This window comes from Pseudophryne corroboree, chromosome 1 (assembly GCF_028390025.1).
Source record: "Pseudophryne corroboree isolate aPseCor3 chromosome 1, aPseCor3.hap2, whole genome shotgun sequence".
NCBI lineage: Eukaryota > Metazoa > Chordata > Amphibia > Anura > Myobatrachidae > Pseudophryne > Pseudophryne corroboree.
The window spans coordinates 498,778,501-498,803,687 of record NC_086444.1 but is presented as its reverse complement, the minus strand read 5'-3'; the positions used below and the strand labels follow the sequence as shown (position 1 = coordinate 498,803,687).

General features: G+C 43.6%; 1 long non-coding RNA gene across 1 annotated transcript in view; it reads right to left on the bottom strand.

The window, feature by feature from the left end:
* Nucleotides 1-12,340: 12,340 nt before the first annotated feature.
* Nucleotides 12,341-25,187, bottom strand: part of LOC134895678 (uncharacterized) — a 58,109-nt gene continuing 45,262 nt past the window's right edge. The window contains exon 3 of the long non-coding RNA XR_010171935.1: nucleotides 12,341-14,124. This is a non-coding gene — a long non-coding RNA (uncharacterized LOC134895678). The remainder of the gene's footprint in view (nucleotides 14,125-25,187) is intronic.

Below are 25,187 nucleotides of genomic sequence, written 5' to 3'. Positions count from 1 at the left end.
TTGCCGTAGTTGTGGAGACCAGGTCCGAGAGACCTTCCCCAACCAATTCCTCACCCTTGTAAGGTAAAACCTCCATATACCTTCTGTCCATTGCCGGGTCCATAGGACTCGTCTAGCAGATATCGACATAGCAGTGATTTCTAGAACTCAGTAGGCCAATGTCTCTTAGAGCATTTCCCATATATAAGACAGCATCTTTAATATGACCCAGGGTCTATAAACCGGTATCCTTATCCAGGATATTAATTTCCGTCGGTAAGGTACCTATCCTTGCTGCTACAGCGCTACAAACCCAAGCCGACACTAACGCCGGGTTGAGTAAGGTACTAGATTGTGTAAATGGACTTCCAGGTAGCCTGCTGTCTGCGATCAGCGGGATCCCTGAGGGTAGCCATAATGGCAGGCTACCTTTATTGTATAAGCGTGTCCAAGCTTTTTTCCCTCTTGGGGAAGATTCTTACCGTATCCTGTCCTTAGTCGGGAAAGGATACGCCCTAAGAATCCATATTTGGGAATCTGCAGTTTCTTGTCTGGAGATTTCCAAGCCTTTTCAATAACTTGTTCATGAGATGGGGGAAAGTTTACCTCAGGTTTCTTTACCCTATACATGTGTACCCTCGTGTCAGGGACAGGGGGTTTGATATGCAAATCATCTTTTATTACAATAATCATATATTGAATACTTTTTGCCAATTTTGGCTGTAACTTTGCATCATCGTAGTCGACACTGGAGTCAGAATCCGTGTCGGTATCTGTGACTATTATTTGGGATAGTGGGCGCTTTTGCGACCCTGAAGGCCCCTGCGACATAGGGACAGACATGGGTTGACTCCCTGGCTGTTCCTTCTCATCTTTTGTGCAATAAATTTACATTAGCACTTAAAACATTCCACATATCCAGTCAGGTGTCGGCGTTGTCGACGGAGACACCACATTCATTTGTTCCCCCTCCTCCGTAGGAGAGCCTTTTACCTCAGACATGTCGACACACGCGTACCGATACACCACACACTCAGGGAATCCTCTTATCTGAAGACAGTTCCCCCACAAGGCCCTTCGGAGAGACAGAGAGAGAGTATGCCAGCACACACCCCAGCGCTATATGACCCAGGAAAAAACACAATAAACATATGTTTACCCAGTAGCGCTGTGTATAAATGTATATATGCGCCTAATTATGTGCCGCCCTCTTCTTTAAAACCCTCTTTAACCGTGGTATAAGCAGGGGAGAGTCCGGGGAGCTTCCTCTCAGCTGTGCTGTGGAGAAAATGGCGCTGGTGAGTGCTGAGGGAGAAGCCCCGCCCCCTCGGTGGTGGGCTTCTGTCCCGCTCAAATATACTGAAAACTGGCGGGGGCTCTTATATATATATATACAGTGGCCAGCTGTATATATACTATTTTTACAGTGACTGCCGTGTGTGAGGTGTATGGGAACAATTGCGCACAGCTTCACCGCTGTGTGTTACCTCAGTGAAGATCATGAAGTCTTCTGCCGCCTCTGAAGTCTTCTTTTCTTCTCATACTCACCTGGCTTCTATCTTCCGGCTCTGTGAGGAGGACGGTGGCGCGGCTCCGGGACGAACTCCAGGGTGAGACCTGTGTTCTGACTCCCTCTGGAGCTAATGGTGTCCTGTAGCCTAAGAAGCAGAGCCTTGAAACTCACAGAAGTAAGTCTGCTTCTCTCCCCTCAGTCCCTCGATGCAGAGAGTCTGTTGCCAGCAGGCTCCCTGAAAATAAAAAACATAACAAATATACTTTCTGTCAGAAAGCTCAGGAGAGCTCTCTGAAAAGCACCCAGTCTCCACTGGGCACAGTATCAAACTGAGGTCTGGAGGAGGAGGGGGAGGAGCCAGTGCACACCCAGACCTAAAGTCTTTCTTAAAGTGCCCATGTCTCCTGCGGAGCCCGTCTATCCCCATGGTCCTTACGGAGTCCCCAGCATCCTCTAGGACGTAAGAGAAAGAGGGTATTAATGCTGCATTTGACTGAAAAGAAGATTGTGGCATATTAATATCTCTAATATACGCTACAACTGGCCACATACTCCGAGAACCTGATATTACAGTATGTGGGGCCAGAGGCATCCAAGCACCAGGGGCCGGATGTAATGATGCCCGAGTTTGACAGCCATGCGGGATGCTGGCTGAACTCAGACTTTTTTTAAAGGGGCAATCACTTATAAGGCATGGTTTTACCTTGTAAGTGATTGCCCCTTTGAAAAAATATCCAAGTTCTGCCGGCATCCCACATGGCAGCGGAACTTGGGAGGAATTACATCCGGCCCCTGTTGTCTCATGTTGATGGGAAAATTTAACTAGGTTGAGCCATTTAGAGAACTGGACAACAATTGAGTCTTTTCTAGTCTAATGCGGCTTGCCAGTGCCATGTCCAATAGCAATCAGATCAATTTTATTGCTTTATTGTTTAAGCATCAATCCCTTAAAGAAGGCTTTTTCTTTATATAGTAGGATAAGTACCTTTAAAACTTGCATCTTCTCTTAAATATTCTACAAATCAATATATATTTCTCAAAGTAACTACTGTATGCAGAGAAAACAAGTGTATGACTGCCAGGCACAGACACAGGCTGACATATTCTCATTATGTTATGTGATGGGTTTTACCGTACTTATAGAGTGGTATCCAAAAGTTCTCTGCTCACTAAGCCTTGTGCCATGTGGCTGTGGTTGCCATGGTAGTAACGTAAGTTTCTATACTTGGAGTGTGATTTCATCAGAGGCATACCTTTGACAAAATCACATGCTGTGTTAAGGAGTGCATTAGGATCGCTTAGATTTTGGTTACTGCTCTGCTTCACTGGCTCTGGAAGGTCTGCTCCTGCCCCTTATACTCTAGATTGCATACATTGTGACTGGACAGCTGCTATCTGCATGGGAGCTATGTACAGTATTGAGTGCTTGGAGCTACTTTGTATCCATCTGGAGGACTCTCCTAACTAGACATATTATCCCCAGCTCTTTTGACTCCCTTTTCAAATGGACAAACTTTAATCACTCCATATTATATTAGAGCCTTATAGTACAACTACCAGCACGATTCTTTGTATTTGTTTTATTCAGTGGTTTTAATACTTGCTATCTCTATGGATCTATGTGTATATTTATTTATGCAGCTTTAGCTGAATCGACTTCCATAATATACTGTTATGCATTAGAAAATGCGTTACTTTTATTTTTGACTCGTAATTGTTCCCAATAGTTAAAACTTTTATGTAACAATATCTGACTTCTTGTTTTTCTTTTTTGTGTCTTTTGTTAGCTTAAAGACGTCTAGCTTACTTTTATATTTATTTGTCCTATTTGGCTTATAAATATCATTAAAGTGCCAACAGATATTTTTTTGTTTACTTGTAGAACTCCAGGTGCCAGCATACCATAGCTGTTCGGTTATACTGATGCCTGTAGAACTATAAGCACTAGCTTGTAGCATTTTAGTCCTTTTTTTAAAATGACTACTCACCAAATCCCCTATTTGCCACTTCATTCCTACATTCTTATGGATGTTTTCCATTCTTCTTCTTTTCCATCTTCTCTTCCATGTCAATCCAGTCCAGAGGCCTGACAACAAGTGACACACAGTGACGTCATGCCGCAGCCGGGCTGTACGTGCAGCTTTGGACGATGAGTCCAAATTGAGCTGCATGCACTGCCAAGAACAAGGGTTGTTAACGACCTGTGGGTTCGCGCATCACTTGTTGTCAGCTGCATACTCACTGGGCGAGATAATAAACTATATTGCTCAGGAACGGGAAAATGAGCTGCATATTTTACTATATCGCTAAGTGTGTATGCAGCGTAAAAGAGCACTACTCTCCAATGTGACATGTAAACTGAACATAAAGTAATTCTGTTTTATATTGAAGTACAGTAGTATATATATTTATATATATATATATATATATATATATATATAGTACTACAGTAACTCCGGCACTCCACTGGATGAGCTGAAACTTGAAATACTTGCTCCTGTGCCCTCCATCAGGGGAGTTACCCCAGAATCACAGCAAAGAAACAGGCGGCACTCGAAGTCAGCAAAAACAAAGTTTGTATTATTAAGCAATTAAGCAATATTTTTAGTACAATAGATAATATAGCTGTTTTGTTAGACTGGGGGGTCATGATGTCAAATTGTGGTCATTGATAATTTATCAGTATAGTAGTGGTTTCAATAATATTGTTGTTGGGTCTGCCATCTGAACCTTTCCCTTTACCAGCCACTTAATGCTGATTGCTGGGTTCATTGATGGTTTTATTCTTATGATGTTTTTAAGATTGTTGTTTGTATCACATTTCACTTTTTAAACCTGTTCTTAAATTTGATAGTATGTGGAACAGCTTAATCGCCATGTTTACAAATAATGCCTAATGTTTTTTCACCTAATCATTGTACATTTGCTTTGTTTTATGTTTTGTATACACAGTGTCTCCATGGTCACGAGCCGAACTCCGGGACGTCACTTCCGCTCGGCTGGAGGGAGCTGGAGGCATCGCGGGAGTCCTGCTGACGGCCGGGACAACGGGTTGCCATGGTCACCAGGCTGGGCCCTGCTACGTCACATCCGCCCCGCCGCCGGAAGCTGGGAGTGTAGGTCGGAGTTTGCAGGCAACGTGACTGGGGACGCACGCTGGTGGGGGAGGCCCATGGGGTAAGTGGGTATTTATTGTTTGATTTGCACAGTGTTAAATAGTTCTGAGGAAGGGGAGCACGTCCCCGAAACGTCAACGCTCTTTTGTTTAATACAAACTTTGTTTTTGCTGACTTCGAGTGCCGCCTGTTTCTTTGCTATATATATATATATATATATATATATATATATATATATAAAATAAAAACAAATATACAGAAATCTGGCAATAGAAAAAGAGAAGTCAAATTTTGTCTGTTACTTCTGCTCGTCCATGAGGCATGTGTTTGGGATAATACTTGCTATCTTTTATTATGTGTTTTATTAGTATTTTCTCCATACCCACTTACAGCTTTACTAGAATTCCAATGTTCAGAAAACCTTATGTTCTATTTTGTGTGCTTCCAGCAGGTAAACATGTTGGCGAAAGCCTACAGTGCTAACACGTGCATGACCATAGCCAGTTCCAGGTCTGATTCAGGACAGATGCATTCGAGTTAGTTATATTGCTGACAAACTGAACATCTCAGTGAGTACTGTGCACTACATCATTCATGAGCAACTGTGGTACAGGAAAAAGGGTTCATGCTGGGTACCGAAGCAAGTCACAGATGTTCACAAACCAATTGTTGTGTCCTGTGATCACATGTATTATGTGCTCTCCACGCATCTGGGGGCTGGTATTATTCTGGCATTTTGATTTGCACCAATGCTTTTAAATAGCAGCCTTCAGCTGGAGTACTGTGACAGGTATAGTGTATACACCAGTGATGTGCTGTGGAGTGATGCAGAGTCTTTCCTGTCATACTAACGTACACACCAGAGTTTGACTATATAAAGTATATGAAAAATACAAAGAATATATAAGAAATAGTCAAAACTCTAGAGTATAAAGTCTATGACAGGTGGGGCAGTGCCTTACCTGCCTTTCTTTTCTGCACATCTCTGATCAAACCTCACCAAATTTACAGGTGTTTATACTGCTGCACCTGTGTATAATGCCCACATGCACCCTTTGGCTCATATACTGTGTGTAAATCTGGCTCTGGTACTAGCCAGTGCCTCCTGAGCCATTTACCTATCCTGTTGTATTCATCACAGGTGCATCCGCTCTCTGCTACTGAAATGTATTGCTGCTTGCATTGGGCATTTATTTTATTTTTTTCATTAAACACATCCTACTGAATAACCTCAACTTTGAACTGACAACTTCGTGCTGTGCTACTGAACTGTGCTAGCAGGTAGCCCTGAACAATATATCCTGGTACCTCAGAGTGCTACTTGCAAGTTAGTGATTTGTATCTTCTAGTCTGGTGTCTCCGGCAAAATAGCACCTGATAAATACATGAAATATTTATTTTTATTCTTGATACATTTTTTTCTCTCATTTTTTTTTTATTACTAATTCTGCAATACACATGTGTCATTTGGATCAGCAGACTGGACCAGCACTTGCAGGTGAAATGGTATCAGTCCTGTTACCACTCTAGCTAGTAGCCTGCTGACGTTATACTGGTACTGTATATTTGGCAGAAAAAAATATTTGTTTTCTTTAGAATGCTTTCTCCTCACCTAATCTTGATAAATAGACTCCACAGTGACATTTGGGTCAATAGGTACCATACTGGGGCTTGTAAACATGTCCTGGTTTATAAATCAGGTCCTGCCTTTGCCTGTATGGAATTCCTCAACAGTACACAAAAGTGAGGACCCACAGGATGGTCCCCGCACTACACAGGTATGATTAGGGGCTGACCTCTATTTATAAAATGAGTTGATTAGTTTGTTTAAATGTGTTTATGACCTTGAATGATCGACACATAAATATTGCATTGTTCTGAAAGGGAGAAAAGCACTTTCTCTGGCAATAGCTTCCTCATATAAAGCATGGATAAGCCTATTTATCAGGGCCAGCTATGATACTACTGGGAAAAAATGCTTTATTAATACATTAAAGTACAGCAAATTTTCTTATAAAAAAAATCTATAAAAATAATACATATTTCTAAAGCTTCCAGTGCGCTGCATATTTGAGAACCAATAGCAGGACTAGCGCTGGCTGGCAAGCACTGGTCTTACCTTCGCAGCCAAGATCACTGGTCAATAGGTGAAAGATTTCCCATCGCTGTGTTAAGGGCCCTACACACTTAAAGATTATCTGTCCAATCTGGCTGATTGGAAAGAAAATCTGGCAATGGCTGGGAGCAAATGACAATCAACAATTTGCTACCAAAATCAAGAAAATGGACAAAAACAGTTCAGATAAATTGGTTTAATGAAACAAACTTAACCAATGTGTCTTAAAGTCCATTTTTGTCTGTTTTCCAGTGTTTGAGAGCAAATAGTCAATTGCCATTTCATCCCAGACATTGCCAGATTTTCTTTCCAATCAGCCAGATTGGACAGATAATCTTTTAGTGTGTAGGGCCTTCAAAATATCAATGCAACATCTTTTTTTTCTCCCACTGTATATTAATAAGTTGTGCTGGTTCTAGAGCAGTTTTTTGTATAGTTTTTTTGTAACTTAGACAATTGTCTTCTTTTTGAAACACAATTCTTGTCTACTTTTGTCATAAATTTAGGGCCATCTACTGGAGCGGAGAAATATAAAATGTATTATTTCTTTGCCAAGTTTTTTTTTTTATATATATATATAGGGGTATATGCAATTAGCGGCGAATCGCGGAAATTTTTCGGCCGTTTTTCAATTCGACAGTCTAATTTCGGCAAGTGGGTGCCGAAATTGACCATATGCAATAAAAACGGATTCGACAGTCCCGCTGACGAAAAACGGCCGATTTGACGGATTTTGTTCCGATTTTTTAAAAACGGGTAAAAACGGGAAAAAACACAGAAAAATTGGCGTGGGGTCCCCCCTCCAAAGCATAACCAGCCTCGGCTCTTCGAACTGGTCCTGGTTCTAAAAATCCGGGGGGGAAATGGACAGGGGATCCCCCGTATTTTTAAAACCAGCACCGGGCTCTGCGCCTGGTGCTGGTGCAAAAAATACGGGGGACAAAGAGTAGGGGTCCCCCGTATTTTTTACACCAGCATCGGGCTCCACTAGCTGGACAGATAATGCCACAGCCGGGGGTCACTTTTATACAGCGCCCTGCGGCCGTGGCATTAAATATCCAACTAGTCACCCCTGGCCGGGGTACCCTGGGGGAGTGGGGACCCCTTCAATCAAGGGGTCCCCCCCCCAGCCACCCAAGGGCCAGGGGTGAAGCCAGAGGCTGTCCCCCCCATCCAAGGGCTGCGTATGGGGGGCTGATAGCCTTGAGAAAATGACAAGAATATTGCTTTTTCCTGTAGTACTACAAGTCCCAGCAAGCCTCCCCCACAAGCTGGTACTTGGAGAACCACAAGTACCAGCATGCGGGAGAAAACGAGCCCGCTGGTACCTGTAGTACTACTGGAAAAAAAATACCCAAATAAAAACAGGAGACACACACCTTGAGAGTAAAACTTTATTGCACACCTGCCGACACTCACATACTTACCTATGTTTACCCGTCGACTGCCACGTCTCCTGATCCGACGATCCGGGGTACCTGTGAATAAAATTATACTCACCTCAATCCAGTGTCCAGATATAAATCCTCGTACTTGGCAAAACAAATAAATGAACACCCATACCAGCGGACTGAAAGGGGTCCCATGTTTTCACATGGGACCCCTTTCCCCTAATGCCGGGACCCCACGTGACTCCTGTCACACAGGTCCCTTCAGCCAATCAGGAAGCGCTACTTCGTTGCACTCACCTGATTGGCTGTATGCGCGTGTGACTTCAGACAGCGCATCGCAAAGCCTCTCCATTACTTTCAATGGTAGGAACTTTGCCATCAGCGGTGGGGTTACCCGCGGTCAGCCGCTGACCGCGGGTGACCTCACCGCTGACGCAAAGTTCCCAGCATTGAGTATAATGGAGAGGCTTTGCGATGCGCTGTCTGACAGCTCAGACGTGCAGCCAATCAGCAGAGTGCCAGGACGTTGCGCTCACTGATTGGCTTAAGAGACCTTTCTGTGACAGCAGTCACGGGGGGGGGGTCTCTGCATTCGGGGAAAGGGGTTCCATGTGTAAACATGGGACCCCTTTCAGTACGCTGTTACGGGTGTTCGTTTATTTGTTTTGCCAAGTACGAGGATTTATATCTGGACACTGGATTGAGGTGAGTATAATTTTATTCACAGGTACCCCGGATCGTCGGATCAGGAGACGTGGCAGTCGGCGGGTCAACATAGGTAAGTATGTGTGTGTCGGCAGGTGTGCAATAAAGTTTTACTCTCAAGGTGTGTGTCTCCTGTTTTTATTTGGGTATTTTTTCCCAGTAGTACTACAGGTACCAGCGGGCCCGTTTTTCTCCCGCATGCTGGTACTTGTGGTTCTCCAAGTACCAGCTTGCAGGGGAGGCTTGCTGGGACTTGTAGTACTACAGGAAAAAACAATATTCTTGTCATTTTCTCAAGGCTATCAGCCCCCCATCCGCAGCCCTTGGATGGGGGGACAGCCTCCGGCTTCACCCCTGGCCCTTGGGTGGCTGGGGGACGACGACCCCTTGATTGAAGGGGTCCCCACTCCCCCAGGGTACCCCGGCCAGGGGTGACTAGTTGGATATTTAATTCCACGGCCGCAGGGCGCTGTATAAAAGTGACCCCCGGCTGTGGCATTATCTGTCCAGCTAGTGGAGCCCGATGCTGGTGTAAAAAATACGGGGGACCCCTACTCTTTTTGTCCCCCGTATTTTTTGCACCAGCACCAGGCGCAGAGCCCGGTGCTGGTTTTAAAAATACGGGGGATCCCCTGTCCATTTCCCCCCCAGATTTTTAGAACCAGGACCGGCTCGAAGAGCCCGAGGCTGGTTATGCTTTGGAGGGGGGACCCCACGCCATTTTTTTTCGGGATTTTACCATTCCATTTATAAAAAAAATAAAAAAAAATAAAAATAATATTTTTAAAAATATATAAATAATACTTGTGCCTCCCAAAAAGACAAACCAAGTACCTAATCCCTTCTAATATAAATAGATATGCTATTACCAATAAAAAAAACACCAAAAAAAACATGTTTTAAATTTTTTTTATTAGATTCACCCACCAAAGTGTGGCGGATTGAAAATGACAAATTTTTACTGTCTAAAAGCACTGTTGTCGAATTTCAAAACTTCAATTGAATATACTTTTGTCGAATTGCCGCATTTGTACCATTGCAGAAAAGTCGAATTTGACAAATGTCGAATTTCAAAAAGTCGAATTTTGAAAGTCCGTTTTTTTGACTGAAAGTACTGAATTGCATTGTCGAATTATTTTTTTTGGCGAAAAAGTCCAGTTTTTCGACAATTTCGGGAATTCGACCGCAATTGCATATACCCCATACAGTATATTGTTCAGCAATGATTTTTTTGTATAATGATCCTGTTACACATGTTGCAGATTGATGTATGCTGCTGGACTTTGTTGCACCAAAAGCATCAAGAAATGGTTAACAAAATGCTTAAATATTAACAGTATATATAGTAGGTGACGTTTCTTTGGGTGGTCTTCACTATGCCGAATGTCGGGATCCCGGCGCACAGTATACCGGCGCCAACTCCAACCACAGTAATTGCCCAGTGTCAACTGGATTCTTGTCCAGGATCGATTTCACCAGGTTTCCTTGGAGAAATGTCCACTGGAAAATTGTAGTGGTTTGGTTCTCAGAAAGAAGGATCAATGCAAAAAATGGGGCATAATATCTAGATCTTTGGGGCAATCTTGGAGAGATAAACGGGAGAAGTTGTCTCTCCAAGATCTCCAAACTGACAATAAAAAAGTATATAATAATGAAAAAAATATGAATATTATATTCTACTGTAGTTTTGCTGGTTGTTGCTAATACAAATATAGAAATACAGATTGCTTTGAAATTGTGACATGGGAGTATCCTGTGTAGCTGAAAACCCAGTGCAAGGCACTAAAGTCACAAGGCAGTGAAGTCACAATCACAGGACTGAGGACACAGGCACCCAGGGTGGTCTATAATTCCAAGGCAGCGTCTCTGCTGTGAAAACTTCTCTGTGTTGTGAAAACAGTTTTGTTATGTCGGGCCTGAGGCACATGACAGTAGGAGATGACCATTGTCTGGACAAACTACAAATGAGATGTGTTAGAAACTTCATATTTTTGTCAAATACATCCATTAGACACGGGTCATTAAAACTGCATTTGATACTCACAGGGAGACATTTATGATACATTAGATTCTGGTCAAAGGTTTCTTAATGCATTGTGACTATGAGTCACTCACCATACGCTCTATCCCATTTGGTTGACACAATATCCATTTAACTAGATACATGCTGCTTCTGCTCGTCTTCCAGTTTACTTAATCATGCTGTTACATCTGCTTCATCTTGTGCCTTCTAATTTCCTTTTTAGACGTTTGCACTTTTTTCAAGTATTTAAATAGTTCCTTTTTCAGTTTTATTTATTTATAAAGCAGCAAAATATTCCAAAGACCTGTATCCTTCTGTAAATGCTAGTTATTATTACCGCACTGGAGACCTGCTAGGTACAAGAGGGCAGAACATTTATCTCTCACGACAACCACATTTTTATAAGTACAGAGGAACCAAATTTCATCCCAGGAGCATAAAGTCCCTTTAATAAATTCATTTCATCCGCCAGCTCCTGTATGCAATACCTTCTGCTATATGGAAATATTATGTAATTATAGTATAACTGTGCTGCAGAGATTAAGTGTTTTCTTTCCCACCACTGTGCAGATATGTCAACTAATAACAAATGCTATCAGCAGAACAGTTAGTGGTGTGCAGAGATGCCATTAGAAGATGGGGGGGCCTGAGACTAACAAAACAGCCAAACGAACACCACCACCACCACCACCACCACCACCACCACCCCCCCAAAAAGAAAAAAAAGTGAAAAAATATAAAAAAGAAAAATATGTATTTTAAAAATAAATGACTATGCTCATATGGAGCAACACCATATTATGCCCCCACAGTTATGCCCCTGTCACCATAGTATGCCCCACACAGTATTGCCCCTCACACCATATTATGCCCCTACATTAATGCTGCCAGTTCCTGCTCATTGTCATGGGTTCTGCTCAACAGGGAATTTCCCCACCCGGCCGCTGTTGCGGGTTCAGCCTCTGTTCGCGCCTGCATGCTTCTATTGAAAATGTCCCTCTCAGAATGACCGCCACCTCAGATGAGACAGTTATTAAAGATACTACAGGAGGCTCCTCTAGTATCTTTAATAATTGTCTCCTCTGAGGCGGTGGTCATTTTGGGAGGAACTTTTTCAATAGAGGGTGGCGGAGTGCGGACAGACAAGGAAGAACGGGGGACAGATGGCGGCTGGCAAACGGCAGCATGAGCGGCCCAGGCCCTTCCTTCTCTGTCAGAGAGGCCAGGCCCGGGGCAGCTGTGCCCCCGGTACTCCCTTGATGGCGTGAACTTATGTATGTACTCTAAAATTCAGAAGGTATGTATGTTACATCTGCCGCACCTGTAATGCAACATGGTTTTGGCCATTAGTGTGTTTTTTTGGTTTGCTAACAAACCTGAATAACCCCCAAAGTCTTAAAGAGAAAGAAGTGAACATGCCCACCTAATTTATTCCAATAATTTATCTGTATATAAATGATGTACTAAACTGACTGTTTATTCCGTCATATCAGATTCATAACATAACAGATCCTTGTTCTGCAGTTATCCCAAGAGTTTTATAGTTATTTACAGTTTTTGTCCTTATGTTGGATTATTGTTACAAGCATATATGTTAGGGTGCATACACATTAGGCAATATCACATGCTATACGGCTGATATTGTTTGGTCTCAAATGGTATCGTCTAGTGTGTACACACAATATGGCATCCGAGGCTCGCTCCCGCAGGTCACAGGTGACATCATGAGTGAGATCCATGCTGCTAAACTTACCTAGATTTCTATAGGTTTCTACAGGGCCTGCTCTACCATTAGGCAACTTTAGGCAGCTGCCTAGGTTGCCAGGATCTGGCAGGGGGCGCTACTGAGTCTGCCTATCACAAAATTAAGGATGTCTCTTAAAGAAACATCCTTGTTGTACTTAATGCAAGTGGAGGTCACACTTTCATCTGACGGACTGGCAGTGGGTATTGGTGGTGGTTGGGGGCAGCAGGCTGAAGTATTGCCTAGGGTGCCGAGAAACCTTGCACTGGCGCTGGGTATCTGAATGGTGTGTTTTAGTCAAATTATCAAAATTTGTGTATATAAAATACCTGCAATTGAGATGGGACAGAGAGTCACCGCTGACATAGAAGATATGGGTAGCTGATACTGTACTCAGTGTCAGTTATTGTTATGACAATGACTGTAGCTTTAATTCATTGTAAGAGCTGTTAGAACTTTACTAAGCCTATATAAATGTGTACGGTTTTGTTCCTTTCTAACTGCTATTGTGGCTCACTGATAACGTAACATAAGTGATCAACTGTGCCATGCTGTCCGGGAGTATATTGGTGCAACGTAAATGGAGAAGTGATGGTGGTGAGGATAAAGCTATGCACAGAACATGTGTGAATGATATAGAATGGTGTACATGTAACAATAGGGAGATTATTTACTCAGATGCAGACATCTTTGTAAATTCAGTATTTAATCTTGGGAAAATTCTAAAAGCAATTTACAACCTGTATGCAATCTCAGTGCAGAAGGTGATTCAGGTGTTGTAGGCATCATATTAATCAAAGCAGATTAGGAACCTTGGGAGCATAGACCTATAGAACATGCCTCCTGGGGTGAAAGCCTGGCTGGAGGTATAGGTTGTGTTATGTTGGAATGAGTTACCTTACCAGTGTGGCAGTATTCATATTCTGCTATGGGGATACATAAAAATGGGGTGGAGTGAGCATGAACTTGAGAACATGTGGTGAAGGGCTGCATAAATTAGAACTGGGGAGTTCTGTGTAATCTACAAATATGTTACTTTTACTACAGCTTCTGGGGGCTTGTTATGCTGTGTGTACCCTTGTCCATGGGGATCTGATGACCTGCTCTACTGTAGATCTGTGATGGTTACTTTGTAGTGTGTGGTGACATGTTGTCTTTGTAACATATGTGCTTGATGCAGAACGACTGCTTTCCATTTAAACATTGCAACTCTGCCATCATGTATTGGTTATTTCAATGGACAGTTTCAATCTTTGTTGTATGTCCCCATTTGAATTCAGTCCTGGGCCCCACAATTGTGATGGCAGGATGTATTCAGCTAGGATGTACATAATGTACAACAGTGGTTCTTAAACTGTGTGCCGTGGCACCCTGGGGTGCCTCAAAGCTCTTGCAGGGGTGCCTCGGATTGGTGGTCCATTACCAATTCAAAATAATTTATGGATAATGTCGTAGGCAAAACCAGTGCTGGCAGCTGCCAATCATAAAATATGTGGTCATTCTGAAGCAATTCTTGTCCCTCACCACATAACTGCACCTAAGGATGACATATAAACACAATTTACTGAAATGTATATATTCTTTTAACATTTTTCAAAAATAAATTTTGGCCTAGGGGTGCCGTGAAAAAAAATTCTGATACTCTGGAGCGCCGTGACTCAAAAAAGTTTGGGAACCACTGTCATACAGTATTTAACTTGTTCCATTTCAATTGTAGGCTAACATTTCCATTCTATTACTATAGATGATTACAGATAGCCACTAGAGGGCGTTCTGCCTGCACTGCTATAATTTCCTTCAGTCAGTGTAATCTGCATTGACTGCTGTGAGGTTGCAGTAGACTGTCATCTAAGATATAGTACTAGAAATAAATGTCTTAAACATAACCTGTCACCATAATTTAAGAATATAGAACAAGATTACTACCATATCTCACAGCTTGCTACATATTTCAGCAATATTTTTCAGTTATATTTGTATTTTTTAGTATATTTTACCCTTTCTGTTGGTATTTCCTGCCTAATATTGTGGCTGCCATGTACATAGTGGCAGCCTGGCAGGTGATAAATTCAGCATCATCTCAGTGTTATAAAAAATGTGTAGCAAGTAGGCTTCTCTTGCAGTTCCAGCAATATATTGCTGTAGGTGAATGGAGGGTCAGTGAATTGTTCATGCTTAATGATATTGCTTTAATTGCTGAATAACAATCTGTTACACACAATATATATTACAATGGCCTGTAAAAAGTGGTGGTACAGTAGGTCACGCTAATCGCTGTGGCATTATTGAATCTTTTAACCACTCAGAAGTTTACTCACTTCTTTCAAAGAGAAACTATTTTCTTATCCTAGGCACATAAGGTAAGGTATTTAAGTGCAAATTAACAAATGTGTTTTAATTAAGTGCCATGAATATAAGAAATACAAAACTGACCTGAAAGTCCCCTATTATTTAGCATTATGTTGTTGCTATTTAAGGGGAAAAAAAGAGTAATAGGTTTAAATTAAGAAAAGTATTATTATTGATTACCAGTTATTGATATAGCGCACACATATTCCACAGCGCTTTACACAGAGTATTTGCCCATTCTCATCAGTACTTGCCCCAGTGAAGCTTACAATTCATGTTTCCTACCCTACCACATGTACACGCATGCATACATACTAGTGTTCATATTTATTTTTCGTTGGGAGCCAAGTAACCTACCAATATATTTTTGGATTGTGGGAGGAAACCAGAGTACATGGAGGAAACCCACTCAATCTTCAAATTCTATATGGTTAGGGCTGTGGTGGGAATCAAACCCAAGACCTCAGTGCTGGGAGGCGGTAATGCTAACCATTATACTATCTTGTTCCCCCCTCGCATAGTAGGAGTAGTAGGAGTGCAGCAAACAGAACACATTTTTTCTCATAAGCATTGGAGTAGATGGGAAAGGTAGTTTTTCTTTGGAATGTGAACTTATGCCCAACCCAGTTCTAATTAGCAATGCTGTTAAGTTGTAAATGGCCACAAGACGTTATCTTACTACGTCCTTCATTCGTGTATTAAAGTCACCAGTAAACTTTTGTATAGTCCACTTTCAAAAACAAATAATTAAGTATATCATTAATTGAGTGCATTAAACCTATGCTCCTAATTTACTTGCTCTAGCAATTTTATTTTAAATAGCTTCAGTACACTGACCTTTTTTGGTACCTAAATATATTCTAAAATACATTAGACCCAGAAATATAAGACTTCCAGTACTAATAGTACTATATTATTATTTTTATTATTATTATTATTATTATTATTAGTAGTAGTAGTAGTAGTAGTACATAATTTTATATATATATATATATATATATATATATACATACACACACACATAAAAATTTCCAGTGCAACTGTCAAGGTGCTCCCAATGGATCCAAAAGTATGGTCCGCTCAATATAACCAGGATACCACTTAGTTAAAGTGGAAGGTGCACTCTCCGTAAATAACAAGAATACATCACTGAAGGGTCAAAGTTTTATTTCGCATAGCCTGGCTCAACATGTCTCGACGTTTCGATTCACAAAGGATGAATCTTCATCAGGAGAAGGCTTTTTAGTTCACACATATTAGTAGATAGAACATATATGGTTCAAATAAATTTCAGCATCTATACAAAAAAGAACAGAAAAAAGCACATGAAGTAAATCAAACCAAAGCCTGCCAGGCCACCTATATGATACATAGCCAACATAGCTAGATACCTCCACCTAAAAGTGATAACTATTGAATATCAATTCCCCATGATGTCATTAACTGCCAGATATATAACTTACTTCCTAAAACGAAAGTAAGGGCCCATCAATGAATCTTATCGACAGCGGACTAGAATATTAACTACTAGCCCATATCCAACCACTTAAAAGTACTTAAAATGCGGGTCAAACATAACACCACCACCGTTATATTTCACTATTTAGTACACAATCACCAAAATGTGGTTAAAGTATACCATTTACTCCTTATGGCTTCAGCATGTGTGCAACAGGATTCCTTATCCAATTCAAAATACAGCCAGAAACTGCCAGCATGCCTATATGTAAATATTTAATGAATGACCAATAAGCTGACATACGTATAACAATGAAGTCCATGGAGCAATATAATAATACTATATAGTATTACTATATTCCATAGCATATAGTGGTACTTCCGGTTTCACAAGCACTTCCTGTGTGTCTCCCTATAAATTCCCTGCCAGTATTTGACCCTTATACTGCCAGCATGGAACAGGACATGTACTCCAGGACATGTGAGTGTTTTTTTTTCCCAAGGATAGAAAGGTGATGTATTGTGGACTATGACAACTGATTAGTGTTTACTTATTTTTGCAGTTTAACCCTTACTCGTTGTTGCTCTACATTTGGCATGCATTATGTTGTACTTTTGGTATTCAGTGACTCATAAGTAATCCTTGGACTATTGTTATACGTACAGTGACGTAAGTTCGTCCCAGTTGCCCTTAGGCAAGATAAATATTGGTGCCCCCCCCCCCCCACATATTTAGATATATATATATATATATTAGTGATGAGCGGGTTCGGTTTCTCGGAAACCGAACCCCCCCGAACTTCACCCTTTATACACGGGTCCGAGCCATACTCGGATTCTCCCGTAAGGCTCCGGTAACCCAAGCGCGCCCGAACGTCATCATCCCGCTGTCGGATTCTCGCGAGATTCGGATTCTATATAAGCAGCCGCGCGTCGCCGCCATTTTCACTCGTGCATTGGAAATGTTAGGGAGAGGACGTGGCTGGCGTCCTCTCCGTTATTTTTGAACTTGATTGTGCACTATTGCTTAATTGTGGGGAGAGCTGGGGAGCAGCTGTATAATATAGGAGGAGTATAGTGCAGAGTTTTGCTGATCAGTGACCACCAGTTATCCGTTCTCTGCCTGAAAAAAACGCTCCATATCTGTGCTCAGTGTGCTGCATATATCTGTGCTCACATTGCTTAATTGTGGGGACTAGGGAGCAGCTGTATTATATAGCAGGAGTACAGTGCAGAGTTTTGCTGACAGTGACCACCAGTATACGTTGTCTGCCTGAAAAACACTCCATATCTGTGCTCAGTGTGCTGCTTTATTGTGGGGACTGGGGACCACCAGTATAATATTATATAGGAGGAGAACAGTGCAGAGTTTTGCTGACCAGTGACCACCAGTATATAATATATAGCATTACGGTACAGTAGGCCACTGCTGTACCTACCTCTGTGTCGTCATTAAGTATACTATCCATTTAGATTCTATACCTGTGCTGCATTTCAGTTGTGCAGTTTGCTGACACAGTGACCACCAGTATACTATATATAGCAGTACGGTACGGAAGGCCACTGCTGTACCTACCTCTGTGTCGTCATTAAGTATACTATCCATCTACATTCTATACCTGTGGTGCATTTTAGTTTTGCAGTTTGCTGACAGAGTGACCACCAGTATACTATATATAGCAGTACGGTACGGAAGGCCACTGCTGTACCTACCTCTGTGTCGTCATTAAGTATACTATCCATCTACATTCTATACCTGTGGTGCATTTTAATTTTGCAGTTTGCTGACACAGTGACCACCAGTATACTATATATAGCAGTACGGAAGGCCACTGCTGTACCTACCTCTGTGTCGTCATTAAGTATACTATCCATCTACATTCTATACCTGTGGTGCATTTTAGTTTTGCAGTTTGCTGACACAGTGACCACCAGTATACTATATATAGCAGTACGGTACGGAAGGCCACTGCAGTACCTACCTCTGTGTCATCATTAAGTATACTATCCATCTACATTCTATACCTGTGGTGCATTTTAGTTTTGCAGATTGCTGACAGTGACCACCAGTATATATAGCAGTACGGTACGGAAGGCCACTGCTCTACCTACCTCTGTGTCGTCAAGTATACTATCCATCCATACCTGTGGTGCATTTCAGTTGTGCGCAGTATATATAGTAGTAGGCCATTGCTATTGATAGTTACTGGCATATAATTCCACACATTAAAAAATGGAGAACAAAAATGTGGAGGTTAAAATAGGGAAAGATCAAGATCCACTTCCACCTCGTGCTGAAGCTGCTGCCACTAGTCATGGCCGAGACGATGAAATGCCATCAACGTCATCTGCCAAGGCCGATGCCCAATGTCATAGTAGAGAGCATGTAAAATCCAAAAAACAAAAGTTCAGTAAAATGACCCAAAAATCAAAATTAAAAGCGTCTGAGGAGAAGCGTAAACTTGCCAATATGCCATTTACGACACGGAGTGGCAAGGAACGGCTGAGGCCCTGGCCTATGTTCATGGCTACTGGTTCAGCTTCACATGAGTATGGAAGCACTCATCCTCTTGCTAGAAAAATGAAAAGACTTAAGCTGGCAAAAGCACAGCAAAGAACTGTGCGTTCTTCTAAATCACAAATCCCCAAGGAGAGTCCAATTGTGTCGGTTGCGATGCCTGACCTTCCCAACACTGGACGGGAAGAGCTTGCGCCTTCCACCATTTGCATGCCCTATGCAAGTGCTGGAAGGAGCACCCGCAGTCCAGTTCCTGATAGTCAAATTGAAGATGTCACTGTTGAAGTACACCAGGATGAGGATATGGGTGTTGCTGGCGCTGGGGAGGAAATTGACAAGGAGGATTCTGATGGTGAGGTGGTTTGTTTAAGTCAGGCACCCGGGGAGACACCTGTTGTCCGTGGGACGAATATGGCCATTGACATGCCTGGTCAAAATACAAAAAAAATCAGCTCTTCGGTGTGGAATTATTTCAACACAAATGCGGACAACAGGTGTCAAGCCGTGTGTTGCCTTTGTCAAGCTGTAATAAGTAGGGGTAAGGACGTTAACCACCTCGGAACATCCTCCCTTATACGTCACCTGCAGGCCATGTCACTGGCAAGTCTGACGAGTCCTCTCCTGCCTGGGATTCCTCCGATGCATCCTTGAGTGTAACGCCTACTGCTGCTGGCGCTGCTGTTGTAGCTGCTGGGAGTCGATCGTTATCCCAGAGGGGAAGTCGGAAGACCACTTGTACTACTTCCAGTAAGCAATTGACTGTCCAACAGTCCTTTGCGAGAAAGATGAAATATCACAGCAGTTATCCTGCTGCAAAGCAGATAACTCAGGCTTTGGCAGCCTGGGCGGTGAGAAACGTGGTTCCGGTATCCACCGTTAATTCAGAGGCAACTAGAGACTTGATTGAGGTACTGTGTCCCCAGTACCAAATACCATCTAGGTTCCATTTCTCTAGGCAGGCGATACCGAAAATGTACACAGACCTCAGAAAAAGACTCACCAGTGTCCTAAAAAATGCAGTTGTACCCAATGTCCACTTAACCACGGACATGTGGACAAGTGGAGCAGGGCAGACTCAGGACTATATGACTTTGACAGCCCACTGGGTAGATGTATTGCCTCCCGCAGCAAGAAAAGCAGCGGCGGCACCAGTAGCAGCATCTCGCAAACGCCAACACGTTCCTAGGCAGGCTACGCTTTATATCACCGCTTTCCAGAAGAGGCACACAGCTGACAACCTCTTACGGAAACTGAGGAAGATCATCGCAGAATGGCTTACCCCAATTGGACTCTCCTGGGGATTTGTGACACCGGACAATGCCAGCAATATTGTGCGTGCATTACATCTGGGCAAATTCCAGCACGTCCCATGTTTTGCAAATACATTGAATTTGGTGGTGCAGAATTATTTAAAAAACGACAGGGGCGTGCAAGAGATGCTGTCGGTGGCCCAAAGAATTGCAGGCCACTTTCGGCATTCAGCCACCGCGTACAGAAGACTGGAGCCCCACCAAACAATCTTGAACCTGCCCTGCCATCATCTGAAGCAAGAGGTGGTAACGAGGTGGAATTCAACCCTCTATATGCTTCAGAGGATGGAGGAGCAGCAAAAGCCCATTTAAGCCTATACATCTGGCCACGATATAGGCAAAGGAGGGGGAATGCACCTGACTCAAGTGCAGTGGAGAATGATTTCAACGTTGTGCAAGGTTCTGCAACCCTTTGAACTTGCCACACGTGAAGTCAGTTCAGACACTGCCAGCCAGAGTCAGGTCATTCCTCTCATCAGGCTTTTGCAGAAGAAGCTGGAGACATTGAAGGAGGAGCTAAAACAGAGCGATTCCGCTAGGCATGTGGGACTTGTGGATGGAGCCCTTAATTCGCTTAACCAGGGTTCACGGGTGGTCAATCTGTTGAAATCAGAGCACTACATTTTGGCCACCGTGCTCGATCCTAGATTTAAAACCTACGTTGTATCTCTCTTTCCGGCAGGCACAAGTCTGCAGAGGTTCAAAGACCTGCTGGTGAGAAAATTGTCAAGTCAAGCGGAACGTGACCCGTCAACATCTCCTCCTTCACATTCTCCCGCAACTGGGGGTGCGAGGAAAAGGCTAAGAATTCCGAGCCCACCCGCTGGCAGTGATGCAGGGCAGTCTGGAGCGAGTGCTGACATCTGGTCCGGACTGAAGGACCTGCCAACGATTACTGACATGTCGTCTACTGTCACTTCATATGATTCTCTCACCATTGAAAGAATGGTGGAGGATTATATGAGTGACCGCATCCAAGTAGGCACGTCAGACAGTCCGTACGTATACTGGCAGGAAAAAGAGGCAATTTGGAGACCCTTGCACAAACTGGCTTTATTCTACCTAAGTTGCCCTCCCTCCAGTGTGTACTCCGAAAGAGTGTTTAGTGCAGCCGCTCACCTTGTAAGCAATCGGCGTACGAGGTTACTTCCAGAAAATGTGGAGAAGATGATGTTCATCAAAATGAATTATAATCAATTCCTCCGTGGAGACATTCACCAGCAGCAATTGCCTCCACAAGTACACAGGGACCTGAGATGGTGGATTCCAGTGGGGACGAATTAATAATCTGTGAGGAGGGGGATGTACACAGTGAAAGGGGTGAGGAATCGGAGGATGATGATGAGGTGGACATCTTGCCTCTGTAGAGCCAGTTTGTGCAATGAGAGATTGATTGCTTCTTTTTTTGGTGGGGGCCCAAACCAACCAGTCATTTCAGTCACAGTCGTGTGGCAGACCCTGTCGCTGAAATGATGGGTTCGTTAAAGTGTGCATGTCCTGTTTATTAGAGATGAGCGGGTTCGGTTTCTCTGAATCCGAACCCGCCAGAACTTCATGTTTTTTTTCACGGGTCCGAGCGACTCGGATCTTCCCGCCTTGCTCGGTTAACCCGAGCGCGCCCGAACGTCATCATGACGCTGTCGGATTCTCGCGAGGCTCGGATTCTATCGCGAGACTCGGATTCTATATAAGGAGCCGCGCGTCGCCGCCATTTTCACACGTGCATTGAGATTGATAGGGAGAGGACGTGGCTGGCGTCCTCTCCGTTTAGAATAGATTAGAGAGACACTTGATTTACTAATTTTGGGGAGCATTAGGAGTACTCAGTACAGTGCAGAGTTTTGCTGATAGTGACCACCAGTTTTATTTATAATCCGTTCTCTGCCTGAAAAAAGCGATACACAGCACACAGTGACTCAGTCACATACCATATCTGTGTGCACTGCTCAGGCTCAGGCCAGTGTGCTGCATCATCTATTATCTATATATAATATTATATATATCTGTCTGACTGCTCAGCTCACACAGCTTATAATTGTGGTGGAGACTGGGGAGCACTACTGCAGTGCCAGTTATAGGTTATAGCAGGAGCCAGGAGTACATAATATATTATATAGTGAGTGACCACCAGACACACAGTGCAGTTTATTTAATATATCCGTTCTCTGCCTGAAAAAAGCGATACACACAGTGACTCAGTCAGTCACATACCATATCTGTGTGCACTGCTCAGGCTCAGGCCAGTGTGCTGCATCATCTATATATTAGAGATGAGCGCCTGAAATTTTTCGGGTTTTGTGTTTTGGTTTTGGGTTCGGTTCCGCGGCCGTGTTTTGGGTTCGAACGCGTTTTGGCAAAACCTCACCGAATTATTTTTGTCGGATTCGGGTGTGTTTTGGATTCGGGTGTTTTTTTCCAAAAACACTAAAAAACAGCTTAAATCATAGAATTTGGGGGTCATTTTGATCCCAAAGTATTATTAACCTCAAAAACCATAATTTACACTCATTTTCAGTCTATTCTGAATACCTCACACCTCACAATATTATTTTTAGTCCTAAAATTTGCACCGAGGTCGCTGTGTGAGTAAGATAAGCGACCCTAGTGGCCGACACAAACACCGGGCCCATCTAGGAGTGGCACTGCAGTGTCACGCAAGATGTCCCTTCCAAAAAACCCTCCCCAAACAGCACATGACGCAAAGAAAAAAAGAGGCGCAATGAGGTAGCTGTGTGAGTAAGATTAGCGACCCTAGTGGCCGACACAAACACCGGGCCCATCTAGGAGTGGCACTGCAGTGTCACGCAGGATGGCCCTTCCAAAAAACCCTCCCCAAACAGCACATGACGCAAAGAAAAAAAGAGGCGCAATGAGGTAGCTGACTGTGTGAGTAAGATTAGCGACCCTAGTGGCCGACACAAACACCGGGCCCATCTAGGAGTGGCACTGCAGTGTCACGCAGGATGGCCCTTCCAAAAAACCCTCCCCAAACAGCACATGACGCAAAGAAAAAAAGAGGCGCAATGAGGTAGCTGACTGTGTGAGTAAGATTAGCGACCCTAGTGGCCGACACAAACACCGGGCCCATCTAGGAGTGGCACTGCAGTGTCACGCAGGATGTCCCTTCCAAAAAACCCTCCCCAAACAGCACATGACGCAAAGAAAAAAAGAGGCGCAATGAGGTAGCTGTGTGAGTAAGATTAGCGACCCTAGTGGCCGACACAAACACCGGGCCCATCTAGGAGTGGCACTGCAGTGTCACGCAGGATGTCCCTTCCAAAAAACCCTCCCCAAACAGCACATGACGCAAAGAAAAAAAGAGGCGCAATGAGGTAGCTGTGTGAGTAAGATTAGCGACCCTAGTGGCCGACACAAACACCGGGCCCATCTAGGAGTGGCACTGCAGTGTCACGCAGGATGTCCCTTCCAAAAAACCCTCCCCAAACAGCACATGACGCAAAGAAAAAAAGAGGCGCAATGAGGTAGCTGACTGTGTGAGTAAGATTAGCGACCCTAGTGGCCGACACAAACACCGGGCCCATTTAGGAGTGGCACTGCAGTGTCACGCAGGATGTCCCTTCCAAAAAACCCTCCCCAATCAGCACATGATGCAAAGAAAAAGAAAAGAAAAAAGAGGTGCAAGATGGAATTATCCTTGGGCCCTCCCACCCACCCTTATGTTGTATAAACAAAACAGGACATGCACACTTTAACCAACCCATCATTTCAGTGACAGGGTCTGCCACACGACTGTGACTGATATGACGGGTTGGTTTGGACCCCCCCCAAAAAAGAAGCAATTAATCTCTCCTTGCACAAACTGGCTCTACAGAGGCAAGATGTCCACCTCATCTTCACCCTCCGATATATCACCGTGTACATCCCCCTCCTCACAGATTATCAATTCGTCCCCACTGGAATCCACCATCTCAGCTCCCTGTGTACTTTGTGGAGGCAATTGCTGCTGGTCAATGTCTCCGCGGAGGAATTGATTATAATTCATTTTAATGAACATCATCTTCTCCACATTTTCTGGATGTAACCTCGTACGCCGATTGCTGACAAGGTGAGCGGCGGCACTAAACACTCTTTCGGAGTACACACTTGTGGGAGGGCAACTTAGGTAGAATAAAGCCAGTTTGTGCAAGGGCCTCCAAATTGCCTCTTTTTCCTGCCAGTATAAGTACGGACTGTGTGACGTGCCTACTTGGATGCGGTCACTCATATAATCCTCCACCATTCTATCAATGTTGAGAGAATCATATGCAGTGACAGTAGACGACATGTCCGTAATCGTTGTCAGGTCCTTCAGTCCGGACCAGATGTCAGCATCAGCAGTCGCTCCAGACTGCCCTGCATCACCGCCAGCGGGTGGGCTCGGAATTCTGAGCCTTTTCCTCGCACCCCCAGTTGCGGGAGAATGTGAAGGAGGAGATGTTGACAGGTCGCGTTCCGCTTGACTTGACAATTTTGTCACCAGCAGGTCTTTCAACCCCAGCAGACCTGTGTCTGCCGGAAAGAGAGATCCAAGGTAGGCTTTAAATCTAGGATCGAGCACGGTGGCCAAAATGTAGTGCTCTGATTTCAACAGATTGACCACCCGTGAATCCTTGTTAAGCGAATTAAGGGCTGCATCCACAAGTCCCACATGCCTAGCGGAATCGCTCCCTTTTAGCTCCTTCTTCAATGCCTCCAGCTTCTTCTGCAAAAGCCTGATGAGGGGAATGACCTGACTCAGGCTGGCAGTGTCTGAACTGACTTCACGTGTGGCAAGTTCAAAGGGCATCAGAACCTTGCACAACGTTGAAATCATTCTCCACTGCACTTGAGACAGGTGCATTCCATCTCCTATATCGTGCTCAATTGTATAGGCTTGAATGGCCTTTTGCTGCTCCTCCAACCTCTGAAGCATATAGAGAATTGAATTCCACCTCGTTACCACTTCTTGCTTCAGATGATGGCAGG